Source organism: Calidris pugnax, unplaced genomic scaffold (genome assembly GCF_001431845.1).
Source record: "Calidris pugnax isolate Ruff unplaced genomic scaffold, ASM143184v1 scaffold171, whole genome shotgun sequence".
Taxonomy (NCBI): domain Eukaryota; kingdom Metazoa; phylum Chordata; class Aves; order Charadriiformes; family Scolopacidae; genus Calidris; species Calidris pugnax.
Window position 1 is genome coordinate 2,544,853 of NW_015091064.1, and position 21,937 is coordinate 2,566,789.

Below are 21,937 nucleotides of genomic sequence, written 5' to 3' on the forward strand. Positions count from 1 at the left end.
AAATACTAGCTGGAAAGAAAAACAATCATGTGGAAATAAAAAAGGATATTTTTTAAATCTTTCCACATGCTAATGTACCGCTGAACGTGAAACATCACACAGACTTAGAAAGGAAATGCATAGAAAGAAAAATGAAGACTGCTGGAAAGTAGAATTTGCAAATGTCACCACTGGTGATAGAGAATCAGTCAGTCCTTTGTGATGGTCCATTAAAAATTTGATTTTTGCTGCAGTGAGAAGAAGCGCCTTGATTATACTATGTCCAAACTATCATATGCTGGAACAGTGAACTCTGGTCAGACACCATCATAACAATGTATGTAATATAAATCTTCATAGCTACTACTCTAGCAAACTGAGGGTTACTCCTGTGGTTATTTCAACTCATTTCTAAATTCTGATTCTCTAGGTATTCTCAGTAGACAGACTGCAGAAAGCATACCTATGTTATTAATGTGAAGTTATCAACATTTTGTTCTATAATACCTCATGTTCTTAATGATTTTCCTCATAATATGCTCATTTTGTGACCAAGGAAAGGATACCAGATTTTTCTTTCTATGAGGTGATCTTTCTGCTTGTTTCAGAATGAGAGCTGACATGACATTATTTTGCAATTATTAGAGGGATCCCATGTCCTGATGATTTCCTCTATCCTAAGTTTAAACAGCTTTCACTTGTGTTGTAAAGACATAATACAAACAATTTGCTTTGGGGTTGACTGAAACTTTTTTCACTAAAAGGTATTTATATACAAGTTTTTTATATAAAATGGCTTGTTTTGTAGAAAACTGAAATGTCTGGAGTTAGTTATTGAAAAAACATTTTGACTAAACTGGGAAAAAATATTCTGACCTAGCTGAACCTGTGAATTTTAAACAAAAAGTAATTGAAAATATGAACCAGCTTCTACAGTTGTCTTTGTATTCTCTTATCCATATGAGAATAAAATAGAGGAACAGAAAAAAAATGTATTTTTCCCCCCAGAAAATATTTTTGCTTTTTAATTAAATACTAAAAAAGACACAAGAATACTTATAAGCATTGAATCATACCTACTTTTTAGTCTATTCCAACATTTCTGAGAAAATATATAGCATTTTTTGACGAAGTATAGTAGCTACATTTTATAGGATTACCTGGAAAATCTTCTCTGCTTACACAACAGCAGGGATGGCTTAAGGCAATGGTACTGTGTGGCTGTAGCTTGCTACAGAATGTGTAAACCCAGTTTATTCTTTTATGGAACGTTTATTTATATACCTCTTGTTTTTATATACCCACACTTACAGTAGTATGTTAAAATTTTATTGTAAATAGTGTTTTTATTTTATAATAAAATATAATATCCTCAGTTCTGTGTGGGAAGATGAAGGGATGGACCACAAAATCTCTTTGTTATTTTTCCTCAATTTTAAGTTTCTTCAAACACTCTGCAATACATCTTTTTTTCAGAATTGCCTGAAGCACATTCTTGCAGTACCTCTTTCCAAGTGAGGCGGCCATAAATGCAATGGGGAGGGGTGAATACCATGTAACTACTGTCCCAAACCTGAAATGGAGAGCAGTACTGTGACTGTATTTTTATGAGGTACTTAATTTTACATCTTGATTGCAGCAGACTTTTTCAAATTGAAATGCAGTCTGAAATTCAGAGATTAATATACTGGAGCGGAAAGTGTGGAAAATAAGACATCCTACCATGTCATTAAGAAATCTTAAGTGGATTTTGAAGAGATCAGCTCTCTTCACTCCAGTGTGCCTAAGATACTGGGGGAAAGTGCAATTTTCTACCCAAAATATGCAAACTACTCATATGCAAAACTTTTTGCATTTCACTGCTAAGCTTACACATATTCAAATAATGAAATAGAGTGTCTTCTCAACAGAATTTATCATACATGTGTGAAATAACTGAGAAATCCCTGCTCTGGGGATTGACTATATGTTCAGTGTCCTTGCTATCCAGTCCCATAGTCTTTGCACACTCTCACTTTTCCAAATACATTTTTGGTTAGATATTCATCATTGGGACAAATACAAAATAATGCATGTCATATGTTCCTTCTGTCCTTTTATGAACACTTTTAAAAAAAAAATATAATCTGTTGGGTCAACTGAAAGAAAAACATATGACACAGAATAATGCAGGAGGTAATCTCTTTGAATACACATTCCTGGAAATCTGAGAGAAATGCAGCTCTTTCCCTTATGGTACCACCTCAAGCCTCCCATGAGCAACGCAGCAGGGTGGTGGCATATTGATAAAGTTTGTTTTCTGTTCCACTGAGCCACCTACACTGTGCTTCAACATGTCTTCTGCTCTGTATATTTATCACTGGCAGTGACTTTCTCGGGTGCTTTCTCATCCTCATCTCGCAGCACTGGAGCCTCACGGGCTGGAATTGAAGTCACTCAGGTGCAGTCAGCGATGGCTTCTCCCTAATGCTGTCTGAGAGCGGCTCCCACACTGCGCCTCTCCCCTGAAGGGGAACTGATGGAGCTGCTCTATCCCAAAGAGCATCCTCAGCACCTCCTTGTTGCCTAAAATTTTCCCTGGTCATGCTTGCCGTGGGCTGATGACTTCACATCAGTGTTGTTCTGAGGCTTCCTCTCCAGCCCTCAGGTCTTAGCGTCTGGACGGTGAAGCTTGAGGGTGGTGCTGCACTTACAGTTTGCTTTTCTATTTTCTCAAACTTATGTTCTGGAGTCTCTGAAGCTTTCAGGCTATATGATTCCATGCTTATGATACTGTTACAGGAACTGAAGGAAGTCAATTAAGAGATGAAGAAACCTAGTGTTTTTATTAAGAGAACATGTAGGATAAACTTTTTTTTTAGATAGTAGTACATTTATTTTAAGATTTCTTTCAGAAAAGGAATCAGAAATACAGCAACTTTGGCTCCTAAAAGTTACATATGAAATGAATGTTGTTATTTATTTCTGCAGTAGCCACTGAGCCTTCTAGATGCCTGGGTCACAGCTGTTCTGCAGTGGACAAATTGGCCCAGCAGCTTTACCTTTGTTCTGAGGGGGGCAGCCTGTGAGAGCTGAAAGAAGACTGCCCATGATTTGCATGAAGTACCCATGCTGCAGGCACCCAGAGGCGGACCACACTGTTGGGAGTCCAGGAACTGGGCAGACAACATCAGGAGAGGCTCATGATGAAATCTGGCTGCTGACTGATTAGGAACCCAGTGGTAGCAGTTAATTCCCAGGACACACTAACTTTTGATAAGCCTTTGCTTTGCTTTCTAACAAAAACTTATCTCCTCAGCATTACCACCTTGATGTTTGGGAATCCTTTTAGTGCCTTATTTAGGTTATTATAGATCTTTTTTTTGGCATTAGCATCCAAACCATATGGCACCTGACCAAAGGTATGACAAACATTATCAAGGTTAAATGGTGTATCCTGTTCACCCTGACATCATCAACAAAAAAAACCAACAACTTTTGCCATGGAAATAGCAGGTAGACCTTAAAAGCAGATAAATATTAAAATAAAAAGTTAAGATATAAAGCAGGAGTCTCTTGTAATGAGTGTTTTCTCAGTGTCTTTTTTGATCATTTGGAGCCAGCTCAAATGCTCAGTTTTTTCCAGAGGTTTTCCTACCAGTGTGTGGCTGCTGATTCAGTGGTTTAAAAGCAGCCTCTTTGCAGGCTAGGGATTATGATGCTGCATCACGATCTCTATCTGCCCATTTCTGCTCAGCTTTCTATTTTTCTTTTGCTCCAGCTGTAGATCAGAATTGTACAAATGTTCTTTTTTCTGCTTGTGAAATCTTGGTCTATGACATGACGTATGTATGGCACTCTTATTCACCCCGTACCTGAAAGATCTTTCGTGTTTCTTCATTTCTGGCAAAAGTTGACAACATAACAGCATTAAGTACTCCTCTCCTCTGTTCCAGTGCTTATCGCAGGAGCATGTATTTTACCCCTTTCCCTTTTTACTTCCATTAGAAATGTATGCTATTTTTTTCTCTGATTTATCCCCAAGGTTACCTCTATATAAGACTTAGCATTTGGGTTTTTTTCTTTTTTTTTTCCTCTCTATGAACTGGATTTCTTCACGTTTGTTTTTGCTGATTGGATAGTGTAGCTAATGCTTGTTTACTCTGGTTCTTGCTGCTGCTCTTGTATCAATGATACTATTTCCTTTACTGACAGATTCACTAAGTACAGCACTGAATTTCCTCAATTTCACACTTGGAACAACATAAAGAAACCTCCTTCCTTATAAAGCAAAACTGATATTTTTTTTTTTTTGACAGCACACATCAGAAAGATGCGACAACAACAGTGAACTCCCAGACTGACTTCTTCAAACAATTCTCTCCTCCAACCAAATCCAATTTTCACATTTGGGTAGAAAATAATAATAAAGCAAAACAAGCTTTCTTAATTGATTCAGTACCTCTACAATCGTAAGCTTTTCCTTTTCTCAACCCAAAAGTTAAAATGAGGAGATGCATATATGAAACCACCTATTCTCTGCAAAATTTTTTCCATCACACAACCAGAATCAGTTCACTTTCTCAGCTCACATCTTCACATTGATGTGTTGAGGGTTGCTCTGACTACCCTGGACAGTCCTGTTGTCTATTCTGAAGTTGCATGGCATCTCTGGGTAGTTCCCCTTCAGTCAGACCCATTGCTGCCTTTCAGGCACTTGCTGTGACATTCCCAACAAACTCTTCCAGTTGTCGTAGAGTTATTTACCTGCCTACTACTTGTCCTTAATCAAGCAAGCAAGAAAAAAGCTGGCTGCTGGCTGCTCAACTCATTCTGATAACAGAATGAGTCGCAGGACTGAGTCCTGTGCAAAGGGATCATCTACACCCATGGCTGCTCATGTCTAGAAAACCAAAATGGTTGTGCTGTTCAAAACCAAAAACTAGAATTGGTAGTGACTGTTTTGATTCCTTGAACGGCTGTTTTGGATTCACATTTCTCTACAAACAGCTGTGAGGGCTTAAAGAAACATTGTAACTACTGATTGCCTGAAAATAATAAACATGGGAAGAAAAAGGACTTGCAATTAGGTCCCACCCACAACAACAAAAAGCAAAACAAAACACCACCTCCCAAAACCTAAATATCCTGCTTCTATTTCTCTGCCTATCACGGTTTGCCTGTTTTCTCTTTGTACCCTGTAAGTGCAGTGGGGCTGATACCTTGGTTTCTTAGCTCTTCAAACAATATTTGCTCAGAGATGTTAATAAATTTTAAGAGAGTTTTAAGAAGTCTAAGACAAAATTTTTCTCTTCTGGGGTCTAAGATCTGTCAACTCCACCTTTTTTTCTGAATAGGTCCCCTCTCCAGCCATTAGCCTGCCAAGTGTCAGGTGCCAGATCAGAGAGTCACCGCCTGGTTGCTTCAGACCTGGAAGGGCAATGTTATCTGTGTACAGACTCCAATGACTTCACTGTCACCCACACGTAGGGCTCACATTTTGGCTCAGCTCAAATGTGGTGGGGCCACCATACTGCAGCTAGGTCAGCCCCACTGTGCATAAGACTTAGAGGCCCTTCACTGGCGTGCAGTTAAGGGCTGAACATCTGCCATGAGATTACTGTAGATGTGTAGGTAGACTCCATGTGGACAGCCGTCTCATTTACATATGTCAACGTACCACCAAGATTTTAATCTGAAATGTTAATGGACATAAAAATAAAAGCCAGTAGATTTTGAAGCAGCAAGAAGTTAAACTAACTCTGGGACCACGTGGCCCCTACAGAGCCATCCAAATTCAGTGCAACTCTGCTGATTTCATTACCAGTTTATCTATGGAGAGAAATAAATTCAGACTAAGGCAGAGTAGTTTAAAGATAATAACCCCGTGAATCAATGCACTTACTTTAGAACAAGGTATATTTTGGAATTAAATCTAAAATAAATTAAGTGAACTCCAAATAAATTATGCTTATTCAAAAATATGAGGATATATATAGGAGTTAGTCAGAACTATACAGAGAGACTCTGAAATCAGATGTGGGTTTTGATCCTTGCTTTGGTGAGGCCTTGATCAAGCTACTTAACTTCTCAGTTACACTTCTGTTTTTTGGACTTTTGGGTTTTTATTTAAAGAAACATTATTTCAACAGCTCATGCAGTGGGTGGCTTTGAAGCTTAGAAAGCTAGTATTTTTAAAGAACTATTTATGATGTAACATAATAATTTAAGCATTTAGGCCTTGAAAATCGATCTCTTTAGAGCCCTTCAGAGAAATGTTAGATACATGCAAAAAAGCAGATGTTAGCAGAAGCAGCATGTACATATCCAAGAGCAACATTTGGCCCCCTTAAGCCAAATGAAAAAACTTTCATGCTTACATGCACACTCACAAGCCTACCCTGCTGTGAAACTAGGTATCGTTTTCTGATTAAATGCTTACTCAGTCTGACTGTACCACAGAGTGACTGCAATAGTAATAAAGCTCCAATGTGGCACGGGTTAAACCTTTAGGACTTTGTGGTGGTGCATTTCTGGGTAATTATATAACCAATAAGAACAACAATAACAGTAAAAACAAGAAGAAGAATAACGCTTATCTCTTACAGAGCAACTTTTATCTTTGGGTTTCAGGTTGTGCCAGTATGTAAGGTTTAAATCTGAAGTCAGAACAATTTAATCTAGTGGAGAAATGCAGTTATCTCCTGAAAACGCACTTTCTGCAGTGCTCTATTTCTTTCATGGAATTGAAATTATGGATGTATTTACTCTGTGCTTGCTACAGCAAATGGAGGTGATTCTCAGCGGAGCAAGCGTGAGTGCAGAGAGAATGTAAAGATTATGGGAAAAGTCACGTTTACAGGCACGGTGCTTATTGTCCAGCATGCAGCATTATAACAGGCAAATCCTAGCCTCTGCTGAGGGGGCCAAGGGATAGTAGAGAAGTGGGGAGCCTTCTCTCTCCCCCCAAGCCTGGATGCTTGCAAAAGAGGCTGTCAGCATCCTGCCGGTGTTGCTTCTTGAGCCCCAGAGTCCCAGTGTGCCAGGTGACCGCAGGGCAGTGAGGGACAACAGAGCTCTCCTCCACTGTGTCTCATCCTCAGCTGGTCTACGAGCCATATACTGAAACCTCAAGGGGTGGTGTAACATCGTTCCCCAGTGTCCTGGGGAACTCTTAGCACCTCCCAGTTTTCCCCACTGGAATAATGTCTTGAAAGCCGGAGAGGTCTTGTTACAGAGTCACTGGTGTTTTCCAGGAAGCTGGAAAGGCATCTCGAGGTGGGCAGTTTCTTATCTGGTACCTTTTCTAAGGTTGTGGCTCCTGCTGGCACTTCTGTGAAACTGGGAATTTTTGTCTGTATGTTTTTCTGCTGGAGAAAGTCACTTACTGAACTGATTGAAAGCAAAATTTGGCAGTTTTCAAAAACTTGCAAATCCAAATTTTGTAAACAAAGTTTGTAAATTGCCTAAGTACTACACACTAAAATGAAAAGTTTGTTATGCTCAATTAAAAATGATCTACTGTGTCTAGTTTTATTGTTGTTCTAAAAGAATAAAACTATCAAAAAGATAAATTAGAGGTTATTTTTTTTTTAAATTGGTGTGGATGAAAAACTTTGAATTTGATCTGGTCCATTTTATTTGCAAAGAGTTATTCACATAAGTTTTCTAGATTATTTTTCTCTAATTTTGGGGCACTTCAGATAATGCCATAGTTGGAAACATATTTTGGGCAGCTTTGTTAAATAAGATATTAAAGAGTCTTCCAAGCCTTTTGCTCTACATATGGACTCTTCCTAACCCCCGATCCATCTCAGGATGAAACCCAAGAGGATATCGACCTCATCTCCCGGTGCTCTAATTTGTCCCAGAAAAAAAGTGAGGCCCATGATGTGGATGTCCATCTGCGGCTCTGACCTGATTCTGGCCTCAGTTCAGAAAAGACCTTGGCATGTTCCACACTGAAGCCCCTCGGAGACCATTGGGACCTATGTGAGCTAAGACTTGGGCTGAGAGTATTAATTGCACATGCAAAATGATGACTGAAAAATTATGATAAAATGTGATGAATGTGATAATATGATACAATTATGATAAAGTGATGTTAAAAAGCAGTTATAAATGCTGTCCTTCAAGAGTGAAACAAACAGATCAGTCACAATTCATCAGCTATTCCTAGGAGACATCTTCAACTGGATGTTTTGACAAAATATCAGTAAAATGGTTATTCTCAGTGACTAGCAGAGACCCTGACAGAAAAAATTTTTTGGCCATCTGGTTTGTCCATTGGAAAAAAAAAAGGAGATAATTTTATCTCTAATACTTTGACAGACCACTAATTTGTTTTAGATATAATTAATATTGGCTCAGCACCAGTGAAACTTTATTAAATTTTGGCGAAAAAAATTATTCTGGCTTAAGACACTGAAAACCAGTTAAGAATCAGGACCCAAAGTAATTATACTGGGATTTGCTGTCATTGGTTACAAACACAGAACAGAATAAATTATTTATATATACACATTCCAATGTGTAGTGAAATTCAAACCAGAATAGTTTCTAGGTGTCTTCCCCTGCCTCTTCAAATCATAATACAGAACATCTAAGTGAAAAGTGTGTTTTAATTAATATGAAAACCCACTCAAAAGAATAGGGAGGAGCAAACTGTGGGCATTTTCACCATGTAAGTTTAATCATAAAAATGTACTTTAAAAAGAAGGCTATTTGCCCAAGTTTTTCCATGTTGTGAATGGGAAATACTCTTCTGAATAGTGATTTCAAATATTTAAGGTAAGTTTTTGCCCAGAAGCACCTCAACAGTGGTTTCTCTTTTCCCTTTGACTACAGAGAAAACTAAAAGATATTCACCTGTTAAATTTAATGTGTACCCCTCTGTTTCTCTCTTTTGCCTTCATAGAAAGCTGAGGTAGAATAGACTTTAAGATGTCAAGAATTTGCTGCTATAAGGACTCCCCAAGACTTCCACAAGTCTCTCATGCAATGACTTGCAAATTGCCAGCTTTTATTTAGTGCTCCACGGGCAGAACTCCTACTACTCTTCCCATGGGAAGAACTTGTGGGAATAGAAATCCTAATCTTGGTTCGGTTTTGTTTGGTTGTTCTTCTTTTGGTTGGGTTTTTTTTTTTTGCTTTTTTCTGTTTTGGTTTTTTGGTTTTTGTTTTTTTTGTGTGTGTGTGTGTAGGTTCTTGTTTTTTTAAAAGGCTCTGAACTGAAGGAATTTTGTAGCAATGTCTTACTTAGATTGCTGACTTAAGCTGCCAGTTGAAGTTTTGATTGTACAGGAAAATACATGACTAGTAAAACTTGAGAGAAATATGTTTTTCCCTTCATTCTGTTACTGCTATCTGACTTCCTTTGGCCATATTAAACTATTTCAAAAAGTTTGTTATAAACAATGAATGAAAATTACAATTAGTTACAAAATGCTAAACCAACTGTCAGGAAGAGCAAGAAACTATGAGGAAACATAGTCTAGGGATGAGCATCCAAAATAATTGTCCAGATTCTCAACCCGCAAAAAGCCCATCAGATAAGTGGGCTACCAAGGAAAGGAGCTGTATGCATTGATAAAAGGAGAGACTGGGGCCATATCCTGCCAAATACCAAGTGGGGTTATGAGTCACGGCTCGTCTGGAAGAGCAAAACCAGTTCCTGTCTTCAGAGACAACCAAACTGTTAGTTGGAGTTGAAAGCACGCAGTTGACAAGAAATACATTTTTGTTTAGATTCAGATGTATGAATTTTGTGAATTTCAGAATGCTACTTGCTAATTAATAATACTGATTCCCTTAATTACACAGACTTTTAAGGAGTAGAGATTAGAAATGAAAGCTTTTTCCTGGCCATCTAACACACACAATGATGCCAGTTTCTTGTGCTCTTGAAAAGATCTATACTTTTATTACTAGAGCTAGCTAGTGCTTCCTTTATAGTGATATAAAAGTATGTCTTGGCAGTATGTGCCTGTGTATCAATAGAACAAAGATGAGAAACAGATACCACTAGCTAGCTGCTGTAAATATAAATTCTAAATAAAAGGAAATTCAAGTGGGAATGCAATTAAATTATGTGTATTATTAAATGACATGAATGAATCTACTCTTCTAATTATGTTCGAGCTCACATAGATGAAAGGATAATGGCAGGGATGATCATGAATGAAGAAAACTGATTTCACAGTAGACTGGGGAAAAATTCTGAGAAGGAATCATAAAGAAGGTCTTGACACATCCTTATAAATGAGAATTTTCACTAAAGACAGGAGTTTTACCTGCAATACTAAAAAACCCAAGAGTTCTTCACTGAGGAGCTCACCTGATTTTACCCTAGGTAGTTTAAACTGCTGCTATAAAATGATGTCTCCTTACTCACACAAGATCTGCTGCCTCTCTACATTCTCAGTAGAAATTGTTTAATTAATTGCTAGAAAGATGACATTTTAATTAACAATAGAAATTCTTGGGATTGGGTTTTCCAAGCAAATTTTAATCTTCTTTGTGATAGGCTTTATGAAAAATTTGCAGCTAGCATAGAATAAAGCCAGCTGGAATGAGGAAGGTCAATATAAACATGATATCTAAGACCTGGAATTTTTTTTCCCCGTAGGCACAAAGCAGATCTCCTCTTAAAATGGAAATAAGAGATATTTTCAGACAAATCCTAGCGACAAATCATCCTGTCACACCACCTTTATCACATAAATCATGGGAAACTGTCTGAGCTTTCAGTGTCCTTCACAGTCAGTTTCCATCCTACTTTCCATCCTCAGCAGCAAGATGATGACTTTTGTCACCAGTCAAATGATAAGGCTTTACTCATGATTCAGTCTTTTCAGAAATACTGGTTTGTGCTTTCTCCTTCGCACATACTATGGTGAGGTAGAAATTCTCATGCCTTGCTTTTCAGTATCTCAGTGGAGTGCTTTTGTGCTAGAATCCATGTTTTCTACTGCCTGTGTCCTTTGTATGTTCTTTGGGGAAGGGAGAATCTTTTCCTGGGCATAGCACATCAGGACCCTGTGTCTGAAAATGTGCCTTTCTGCTACAGATCTCGGTCTCATGATCCCTTTAATAGAGCAAGTTCAAGAGCTGTTATGCTGCCTGAAGCATCACAGCTCTATTTTTCTGGTATTGAAAGTTTTTTGCTTACAGCCACCTCAGCCATGAGAACAGGCATGGTTTTGGATAGCAGAGTGGACGTATTTCAAGACAAACTATTATATCCATTAATAATGAAATGCATCAATGGTAAAAACCTTATTACTTTAGAAGGCCTCAGTAGCTTTTATTGATGATATTTTGTCTATGGGATGATCATGTAAAAAAATAAATAAATATCAAAATATCAAAACTGAAGACAGGAACTGGAAACTACAGGAGGAAGCAATGCTTGTACTGGTTCTCAAAGATATCAGTGGACACTGCCTAAACACCTATATCTCTCTCATAATTATTTTTATACTTCTAGCAGTTTCCTGTTTCTGAAAAGCTGTTATTACAAAGACATCTTTTATGTAGCTACAACATGCTGATTTCCAACGAGCTGGAAGCCCCTGAGCTTAAGGTTACTGACTTAAAGGCAATGACACTAGTTCATGAAATGGAGATATGAATTAGCTGCAGACAGATATTGATGAGTAGATACATATATGCCTGTAGAAAACCCAGAGATTATTTTCTCAGTGCATTCTTCTTAGATAGTATAAATCTATTTTCATCCTTTAATGTTGTACTCACTTAAGTACATGCACACTGGTGACTTTTGCATTATCATGAGATATTCCCTGGCTATCTTGGGAGCTGGAAGTACTGCTGAGTGAACCCTTTCAAATTCCTCAACAGCTTACTCAAGCTGTTTGAGAATGAAAACAAGTGTGCTTTCTGTGTTGCAAAAATGCTGTCATGTTGCCCTACATTCAACCTAACTTTGGCATTTCCTGACTTTCAGAGCCAAAATCTGTTGGTATAATTCAACTGGTTTCAGTGGGATCGTGTCAGCAGAAAATATGGTCCTCAGTGCTTCACACTGCAACTTCCACCTTGTTTTAAAATACTCTATTACATTTAACAACTTAGACATTTTAAAAACAAGAAAGGGAGGAAAGCACATCAACACAGAATCGCTGAAAGAGTTTGTGACTTCTACGCCCAACTTGGATTCTCCAAAGTTTTAAGAGGAGTATACTGGGCTAGTTTTGCCATATCATGACTTTAATCACTCATTTGATTGGATTTACTTCCATTGCTACAACATAGTTTTGAAACTCCTTATCTGTCAGTATACTCTCAAAACTCTTTGTCCTTTGTTTTTCACTTTCTTAGAGTTTACCTTTCTATATAAATAAACTCTTTGTTCAGTATGGCACATCTCCATTTAGCCATCCCCAGATGTTCAGACAATAAAGTTGGAGGCTGTTCACTGAACCCCCCTTTCTCCTGCCTTCAGAACTGAGGTACAAAAAAGCCATTATTACCAGAAATGTAGTAATTATTAACTGATTCTGATTTTTTTTTTTAATTGCATTGATTTGTATCCTTCTGCAGGGTCAGAAATGAGTGATCATACATAGAACTTAAATTAATTTCCATCTTTTTTTTTTGGATGGGGGCAGCATTGGTATTTTTGAGGGTTCATGTCAACATGAAGAAAAAAGTAATTAAAGATACAATCTCAACTTTAACTTAGTTTGAGGTTTTCTTTGGTCTTTCTTTCTCTTGGTCCAAAAAATTTCAAACCTTTTTTTTTTTTTTTTTCTTGTCTCTCTCCTCCTCCCGCCAAACTTCATATGGAGAACTCTTAAAAGAAAGTCTCTGAATTCTTACTGCTTTCTTGAGGCAACATGTTTTCGAAGATGAAGTATTCTATTAGATCAGAAGATTTTTCCAAGCCTTTTGATTACAATGACATTCATCACTTAGGGTGCTATACCATATGCTGAGGTGAAAAGCAGGTAAGCTGATTGCTGTAACTACACAGTCCACAAAATAAAAATTGGACAATTTGCTGTAATTTAGAAAGATGAATGTCATGCACAAAATTATATATTTTATTTGAAGGCCAGATTGCATGACTCTAATCAAGATTTAAAATCTGAATGAGAAGAAATTGTACCATAATTATTTTCCCATAAGAGAACAAAGAGGTTGTAAAAGCACCTAATACATCTCTTTGAAGATTTTGAGAAACTCTGAGTGTAGAGCTGCAGACTAGCAAGTGGAAGCTACTGCTACCGTTTACCTCAGTCTTGTTAAAATAAAAATTGTTTTACAATGCATTCAATGTTTTTTTCTTGCAAAAATAAAAGAACCCAAATGTTTCCATATGCAAATGTTTTGAACACAATTTACCTTCAGTATATCTCTTTGGGCTTCAGTGAAGTTGAACCATAGATGAATGCTGTCCTTGTTCTTTTCAGTTTCTACACACATACTTTTATCAACCTGAATTTTGAGCATTTAATTAAAACGAATCTTTTCTGCTTTAGAGCTTTTAGTGGGACCCTAATGGCCTCTGTATTTCTCAAACAGGAAAGTCATAATGCTGAATGCTGTATGCCACCTGACTCAAGGCTGAGGTCAACCAGCTTAATTTATCTTTCTGTGTGTAACTTTTCTTGAGCTACTGTATTAGCTTTACCTATCAATGAGAAATGAGCCTTTACGAATCTGTTCAGGACTCTGGCAATACTCTGAATTGATTCACAGAGAAGGGAAAGGGACTTTTACTTATAGCTCCAACTGTCGTTGTGATTTTGGGCAACTCACTTCTCTGTTTCCCTTTCTTTTCTGACTTTTTTTCTGAATTTTCCTATCTGTTTAGAACATAATTTCCTATCTTTATTATTTCTTTCTTTGCCAAAGGTGAAACATTTGTGCATTGACTTGGTGGAAGACAAAGGGCACATAAAAACACTACCGTCTGAGTGAGTCAGACTCCAGCAGCAGCTCATTCAGACAGGTGAGATCTTCAAGTAGTCCTTGACCACTTGATGCATTGAGTTAGCCTACAGCATACTGAGGCCTGAGCTCAGCTGGGACTCTTACAGCTATTCCAGTAAAAATATAAAAATAAATAACAAATAAAATACAATAACAGTTATGACAAATGTCATAATTTGGCAAATGTCATCAAGGTCTTCTTACGTACACACAGTGAGATCACATCACCAAATTCAGCTTGGGTTACATGGTGTCTTCCATCACTAACCTTCTCCCTTGGAAGATTGAACTATAAACTCCTGATAGTCCTTGCCAGAGTTGTTTTCAGTAATTCAGTAAGATTAAGTGTCTGTAATAATTTACCTGCCAGAGAAGTCCAACTAGTCCAGAAGTTCATTACTGTTCCTCTTCCTTTAAAAGGCAGAAATCCAGCTTTAGATAAGAGACAGGAACACTCCATAAAACTCTTCTCTTGCACTCCTCTTTAGCACTCTTACAGAGCTGGGGAGAATGAATTCTCCTCCATGTCCTGACCCTGTGAAACCAGCATGAAACGTGCATGTATAATCCTTAAACAGAAATCTATGGACATATACCATTGACCTGCAGACATTTACACTGAGGCAAAATTATCCCTATTCAGACTATTTCAGGGACAGGAGCACCTTTCTCTTTGAAGGGGGAGATCCTTGAGAAATTTAATACTTGCACTGATTTTCTGCAGTTTTCCCATTCAAAGAAGATGTATATATCTGCAACTCAGGCGAAGGGAAGGCCTATGTATCTCTTTCTGTGAGAATGCAGAGAGAGGCTTTGAAATGTTAATTTTGAGAGGGAACATTAGCTCCTGACCTCTTTCACAAAGTAAGTCCTATTTAATCATCCTACAAACATTTGAGAGGGAAAAAAATGTCTTTCAGGTTATTGTGACATTTTCCACATCACTTTATAAATAGTTGGTGGCACTAGATCAAAAACTATATCTCTGACTTTAAGGAAATCAGTTCTGACTGACTTTGCCAGCCACTGAGGTACTTAATCTGAGGATGTGCTAAAAGCCTTACAGAAAGGATATTATCATTGGAGACAAAGCCATTTAGAAAAAATCTCGCAAGGGGAAAATGAGGAGACAAGAAGATGGAAGGAAAATAGATGCATTATTTCTCTTTAGTTCTCACTGCCTTCTGAGACTTATTTCTTTAATGAGAGATAAAAATGTTTATATGGATGTTTTTGACACACACATCCTCTTCCAACAAGTTATTCTGTGAAGAACTGCAGGCACACAGAGCCTTGTTCTTATTTCTTTTTTTTTTTCATAATTGTTAGATGTTAATTTTCAGAAATACATGGTTACATGTACAGGGAGGGAAAACAGCTGGAAACGTGCATCTAGTGGTATGACTGCAGTTCATGGACATGGACTCAAATTGGATATAAACTTGAGTGTCTAAATTCCTCCATTGGTGCAGTGACTCAGGTGCTGAGCTCAGGAAGTATCTGTTCACCAGACACATACCAAAATTGCCCTGGTACACATGCCAAATACTTTATGCCATCACAGGTTAATCTCTACAAGTTGTGCTGTCCTCCTAACTTCAGAAAATGTCTTCTTAGTGACATAATGAATTAGTGACAGTAGAAGGAAAGGAAAAAAGAACATAAAGTTAGATTCCCTTTCAATTGTCTGGCACAAACCACTGCAAAATTTTCAACTAAACATTCATAAAAAATAAGAAAATATCCATGGGACTGTACATCAGCTGTCTTTGTCTCTCACCAGAAGATGAGGCAATGTGGTGGGGTACAATGCGACAGAGCAGATCCCATAGAAATAAAATAGGAAAAACTAGGACAACCCTTAAATCATTTTAGTAATTTGTGGTGTTGACAATGGGCAGAACATGGCACCATGAGAATTACAGAGATTTGCCTCATTGCCTGGCAGTCTCCACATCTTTCAGCAGCAAGCAGATCTCGAGCAGGAATCAAGGTCATAACATATTAAAAATCTAACTCTTGGAAGTTACAAGCTGAACCAAAAGGTAATGCATGAGCACTTGTTTTCAGATCCAGCCATATATTTTGTTGGTGACAAATCAACACGTATGTCGAGAACAAAAGACTGAAAGAAAAATCAAATCAGTTCTTCACTCCTTTTCCACTGAGAATCTAAAGTTCAAATTTTGTTATGTGTAACAAACTGATTATAAACAGCCTAGTTAGAGTGTGACACTGCATGAATATCAAAATCATATAATTTCCTAAAGGAGGAAACTAGTGCAAATTTTAAGTACCAGAATATCAAAAGTCATTGAGTGATGTACAGGACCTGATCCATCCTCCTCCCAGGCAAACAGGCCCAAAGAGCCTGAACCGTAGGTATTAACCAGTGGCAAGAGAGGTTTACCATCTCCACTCTGCGAAGCACCCAGTGCCACAAGAATTACAGGGGGATTAATGAAAAAAAAAAAACCAAACCAGATCAGAAATTGAGTGCATATACTGTCTGGTCCCTTCTCCCAGCTCTACAGCTGTCACAGTGCAGGCTATTAAACTCTCAAATAGCACCTCTTCATCCCTCATTATGTCTGTAGTAGAATTGGTCATAAAACTTCCCAAGGGCTTTCTTTTTTTCAGATTAATCAGGGTTTGGTTTTTTTTTTTTCCTGGTTTTACAATCTGAACTACTTAAGCTTAAAAAACCACAGAATGTCCACTTTAGAAGTTTCCACTTTAGAAACGCTTCAGAGTTTCTGCTTAAGCTTTTCATAAACCAAACTAAAATTGAAAATTGATCTATTTCTATATATATATGTATCAAACCATAATCTCCATTTTCCCTAGCTACATTGTTTTGATTGTATTGTAATACTGGAGGGCCCTTACACATTTGTCTTTTTGTTCAATCTTCCAGAAATTGTCATATACTGAAAAAAATATAAAAAATATATATTTCACCAGTCCAAATAGTGAAAGCTCAGGAGCAAGAGGTGGATTTTCTCTCACAAGGTGCCAGGAGGCCTGCACAAGGTGCAGCATAAGGAACCATTTCATAAAGGTAAGCTTTTAACTTAAGTAGGGAATTCTTGACAATGAGGCTGAAATGGAGAATCATCTGAGAAAAAACATCTATGGAAATTGTATCAGAAGGAGGATTTCTTTATGAATGTTTGGAGAATATAGAATTGAGACTGAGACAATGCATGCTGAGAAAAAGAAATACCTTGGAATCACTGAAAAGAAATTTAAAACTCATAGAAGGTTAGAAACATAGAGTTTTTTAAATTAATAATAGAAAATACAATTATTTGAATATTCTGTGGTTGTGATGGAAATAATGTTCAGTTTTCTAGATCTTGAGGAAAACTTACATTTAATCATAAATAAAGAATGCTTTCTGGACATTAAAGGTGGCTAGAGAAGTGAGGTCAATAGGATGGTGTTTTATTTTAAGCTAAAGATCTTTCCTGATTAAAGGGGAAAAAGAACTGAAAAAAAATATAATCCATTAAAGTTAGCATTTAAATAGTAAATTAATAAATTGAAAGTATTGTAGCTAATTTTAGGGGTTTTCTTCTCTTGCATTTTACTCAGACTTCTGTCAACATAAAAGAGTATCCATTTGAGCATAGGCTGGGTGAACTTGTTTGTAAAAATGTGCAACAAGAGGCTATAGAGTGAGTTACTACAAATAGAGCTTTTATAATATGTATGGAGGATGAATCTATAAAGAAGACCACTGTAAGGATCTAAGATCATTACTGGCAGCAAGCCTTTTAATGGATACTTAACATATGTTTAAGAACTGCAAGGGCAAAGAAAATCCAAATTATGTCTGTGAACACTGTTAAGTCAGCAAAGATTTACCTCAAATAAAATTTCTTTCTTTCCTCTGTTTCACTAGCCTTCCTTAAAATTCATTTGAAAAATTGGATTTTTTTTAATCTGTGTTAAAATGTGTATGCTCAGTGTTCTAAAAATTATACAGATCTTTGCTTCTGATAGCTGCAGTAAAGATAAAAAAAAAATCTTTCTCTTCTACATTGCAATATATCTAGTCCTCAAGCATCTTTTTTATGTAAATTGGAACAACATCAACCAGTGAGCAGTTAAAATCTCCAAGAACATAATTGTACAAACAAAGAAAAAAATCTGAGTCAAACCCGATTAAATTCTAAAGCAGAGGTTAAAGTGACATTTCGGGTAACTGCAGAGCAGTTAAAATCTCCAAGAACATAATTGTACAAACAAAGAAAAAAATCTGAGTCAAACCCGATTAAATTCTAAAGCAGAGGTTAAAGTGACATTTCGGGTAACTTGCAGCTTGCATTTCACTATTTCTAATTTAGCTATTACTGTAGCAGTCCTTCAAATTCTGTGAAAACTAGTGACTTGTACCTGACCCAATTTTTCACTGTTAACTGTGTAACTGTGTGAGATGGTCAGTCAGGTGTGAACCTTTCTACGTTGCTCAGACTTGGTTGCTCAGACTGGGATGAATCGCACCCTGAGAGCCCTCACCTCCCTCCGCCGGCTGCAGAGAGAGGTGGGGAGGCCAGCCCAGGTTCAGACCTCTCTGCTGCAGATGCTGACGTGAAGGACACCCTACTTTGTGCTATGCAAAGGCAGCAGGCAAAAGGCGTTACCAAAATCTTCCAGATGCCCACCGTCAGTCAAATGAATAGAAATCTTACTCTTCTGGAGTGTATGTGCAGGGAGCATTTACGGTGTCCAGGGATAACGATGTGGAAAATGGAGCCATTTTAGAGCATCTTTTAATGTGCTTTACACAGCAGCCTGTGTTTATTGGTAACCCCATTCAATGATGAAAGAAGACTCTTCCAGTATCGCCCTTATGGACTCCTCTGAATACAAAGATATTCTTCAGAACAGAATAAAATTGTTTCTAGCTCCTCTGTGCAAGAAGAAACATGATGAAAAGGCAGCAGTTCCCATCGTACTCCTGTACTGATCACAGAGCTGGAAAGCCCTGCAGAAGAAGACACTATTGCATCTTGGGATAAAACTTACTGAATCTGTTGAATACAGCCATCTTTTCTTAAACATAGAAGAACCTGTTGAGCTTCCCTGCACTGTCTAGAAGATGAAACAATAGCAGATTCACACAGAAGAGGGGTATACCAAACAGGCAACTGATCTTTTAACTAGAGGGACCTGTGGAGGAGGTCTGCCTTCTAAGAGAAAGGAGACCAAGCAGATATGAAGAAAAGAACTGACCATTGTGCCAGCAAGAAAAAGGGCAGAACAGGATTAATTCTGGAATAAAATCACCTAAGCATTAACTTGAATGGAGAGAGAGATGAAGAGCAGAACACAGTGAAGTGCTCACTAAAATAAAAAGTGTTAAAAAATCCCTTAAAATCCAAATAGAAAAACTATTCTGTTCAGATTCAAAGGCCATGATTTGAGATCATTGGTATTTATTTCTGCATACCACAAGACATTTATTTAATTAGAGAAACATGCTTTCATTGCATTCTGAGTCAATTAAATGGAAAAAAACATGTTTTTTATAAATTTTGAGGGTTTTGTAAAACCTCAACTCTCTCTGGATTCTCTGATCCTTAACCTTACTAATTATGGGCTTTGTTTTCATTACGAATACCATTTAAACTTCACAAACTCCCTTTACTCCTTCATTTCCAATGTCGTGTAGCATATGTGTGCAAATGTCCCACTGCTAGGAGTTATTCAAAGCATCCCTTGCTCCTCAAACCAGCAACTTTCTCTTGCACTTATTAGATAGACAAAGCCTTGTTGGATCAGGTAGCAAACCACAGCAGGCAGGTAGGGACCACTTCCCATTATTTCTTCTGCTTGATGTGGGGATGGCCAAAGCTTCAGTCTGCTGCAGTACCTGTGCTCTATCTTTTCCAGCAGAAACACAGCCAGCCCTCCTGAGCTTTGCAGGAAATGAAGGAGCTAACTACACGGCCAATTTGCATGCACCCACCTAGCGTGCAGTCTTTCAAGCTTACAGGATAATTTAGTGAAACAAATGCTTGCCATTGTCTATATCATAAATATAATATTTAATCTGCAGTAGTTGCTCAAGACAAATTTTATTATGTATCTTTCTTATACAAGGTTTTAATAGGCTATGTCGGAGAGTTGTACACAGTACTTAATGCATGCTATGATGTGTGTAAAATCTAAGATCAGGGAACACAGGGTATATTTATAGCAGTGTCTGGGAGATTATATGTAATGAATATATTATACCACATACACACTGGAGGCAGAGTTAAGGATGCGCATGAATCCTGCAATGTGGCACTTCCTGACTTCCGTGTGCTTAACCGTACAACCTTAACATTCCCTGAACGTTCTCTGATGGAATATCTATCAGCCCACATAATCAGCTTGCAAGTTACTCCCACAGAGAAAGATATCTCAGATTGTCCTCTTCCAAGAGACATTAATTAATGCATTTTCATTTTGAAATGCACTACTTTCCAGCCAACACGTCCTGCTGAAGATTATAAAGCTTTAAATCTTTGCAGAGTAAGGCTCCCCAGGAAGGTTAAAAAATACTATCTGCAGCCCTTTTCCTAGGGGCTTCTCTGTTTTGCCCTTGCACTAAAGCTATTATGCACAGCTTGAATTCTGGGAAGACATGATGCTGTGGAAATACAAGTAATTATACTATTCTCTCTCATTTCTACCAACTATTATTTTAATTTTTGCTCTTTCTTTCACTTTTTTTTTCAGCTGTTTTTATCTGCTGCAAACATCACTTGCAGGTTATTACTTGCAGAGAAAATGCCAGCTGAAAAGTGGTGATATATTGGTAGAGATGTAAATGATTGCATATTCGGGGCACCAAATTACAAAATAGCTATTTGGGTAACCTATTTGCTCTGAATTCTTGCATGCTGGGCAATTCCCAAGTATTTTAAAGGCTTTGTGCAAATTCCCTCTGTGAAATTACACCTATAGTGCACTGTTCTTTATGAAAAATGATAGAATGTAAAGATGTGAAAAAATGTAGCATCGTCGGTAAAGCTAGAGAATAATTTTGGGTGGCACCACAGACCTTGTAATAAAAGCTTACAACTGAGCAATAACAGTTGGATGTTAGTTCCCGAGTCAAATAGAGCCCTGGAATAATCAAAGACAGATCCATTAGGTTCTAACACCTAGTCTGAAAACCAGACCAAGAAGGCTGGCATGTATGTTCCTATAGTTATATTTTATATTAGGAATAGATCGATTTTTATAGAATTATTTAGAAACAAAAATAGAAACATTAGAAAAATCAAAAAATCAGTTGCCAGTACAGTTTAGATTTTAACTAAGTAGTAAGAACCATAAAAGAAAATTGTGCCTTTTAATTGTTCTTTATTTAATAAAAAGAGTGCATCGCTGAAACCCTCTCTTTTCAGAAAAATGGCACTGGGGAGGATATAGTAGATGAAGTGATGAACTAGCTTTATTTTTATGCTCAGTATTTATAGGTAAAAAAGGCTGCAGCAAAAGAAATTCAGCTGAGAAATTTTAACGTACACAAAGTTGTGGGCAAAATTGGGATCCAGGGAGTTGCAAAACAAATGAATTTGGCCACCTGTGTTCATAAAGCTTCCAAACCTTAACAAATGCAAGCAGTTAATAAAACAAAGATTGACTATTGCAAGTTGTAATGGCCATAAGAGCAGCTCTCGAGACTTGATGTAGCAGGCAAGATTGCTGCCTGCATTAAGTCTCCATGCTGCTTTAGCTGTGCCAAGGTATCCACGATCCCCAGCTGGGCAAAGATGAATGCCATGGAATGGGGACGTGCGCCTCAGCCAGGGTACATCAAGCAAGCATCATCTGCTTTTACAGACAACATGATGTCGGGCTTCGAGCACGAGGTCATCAGAGCTTACCCTTAGCAGCCTGGCTGTGCTCAAGATATCGTCTCAAAGGCAGACAATGATCGCTTAAGCTATTTAACAGCACCTGTGAGACCACTGAATGAAATGGGGCTCGGACAGACCAGGAGCAGACTGGCAGG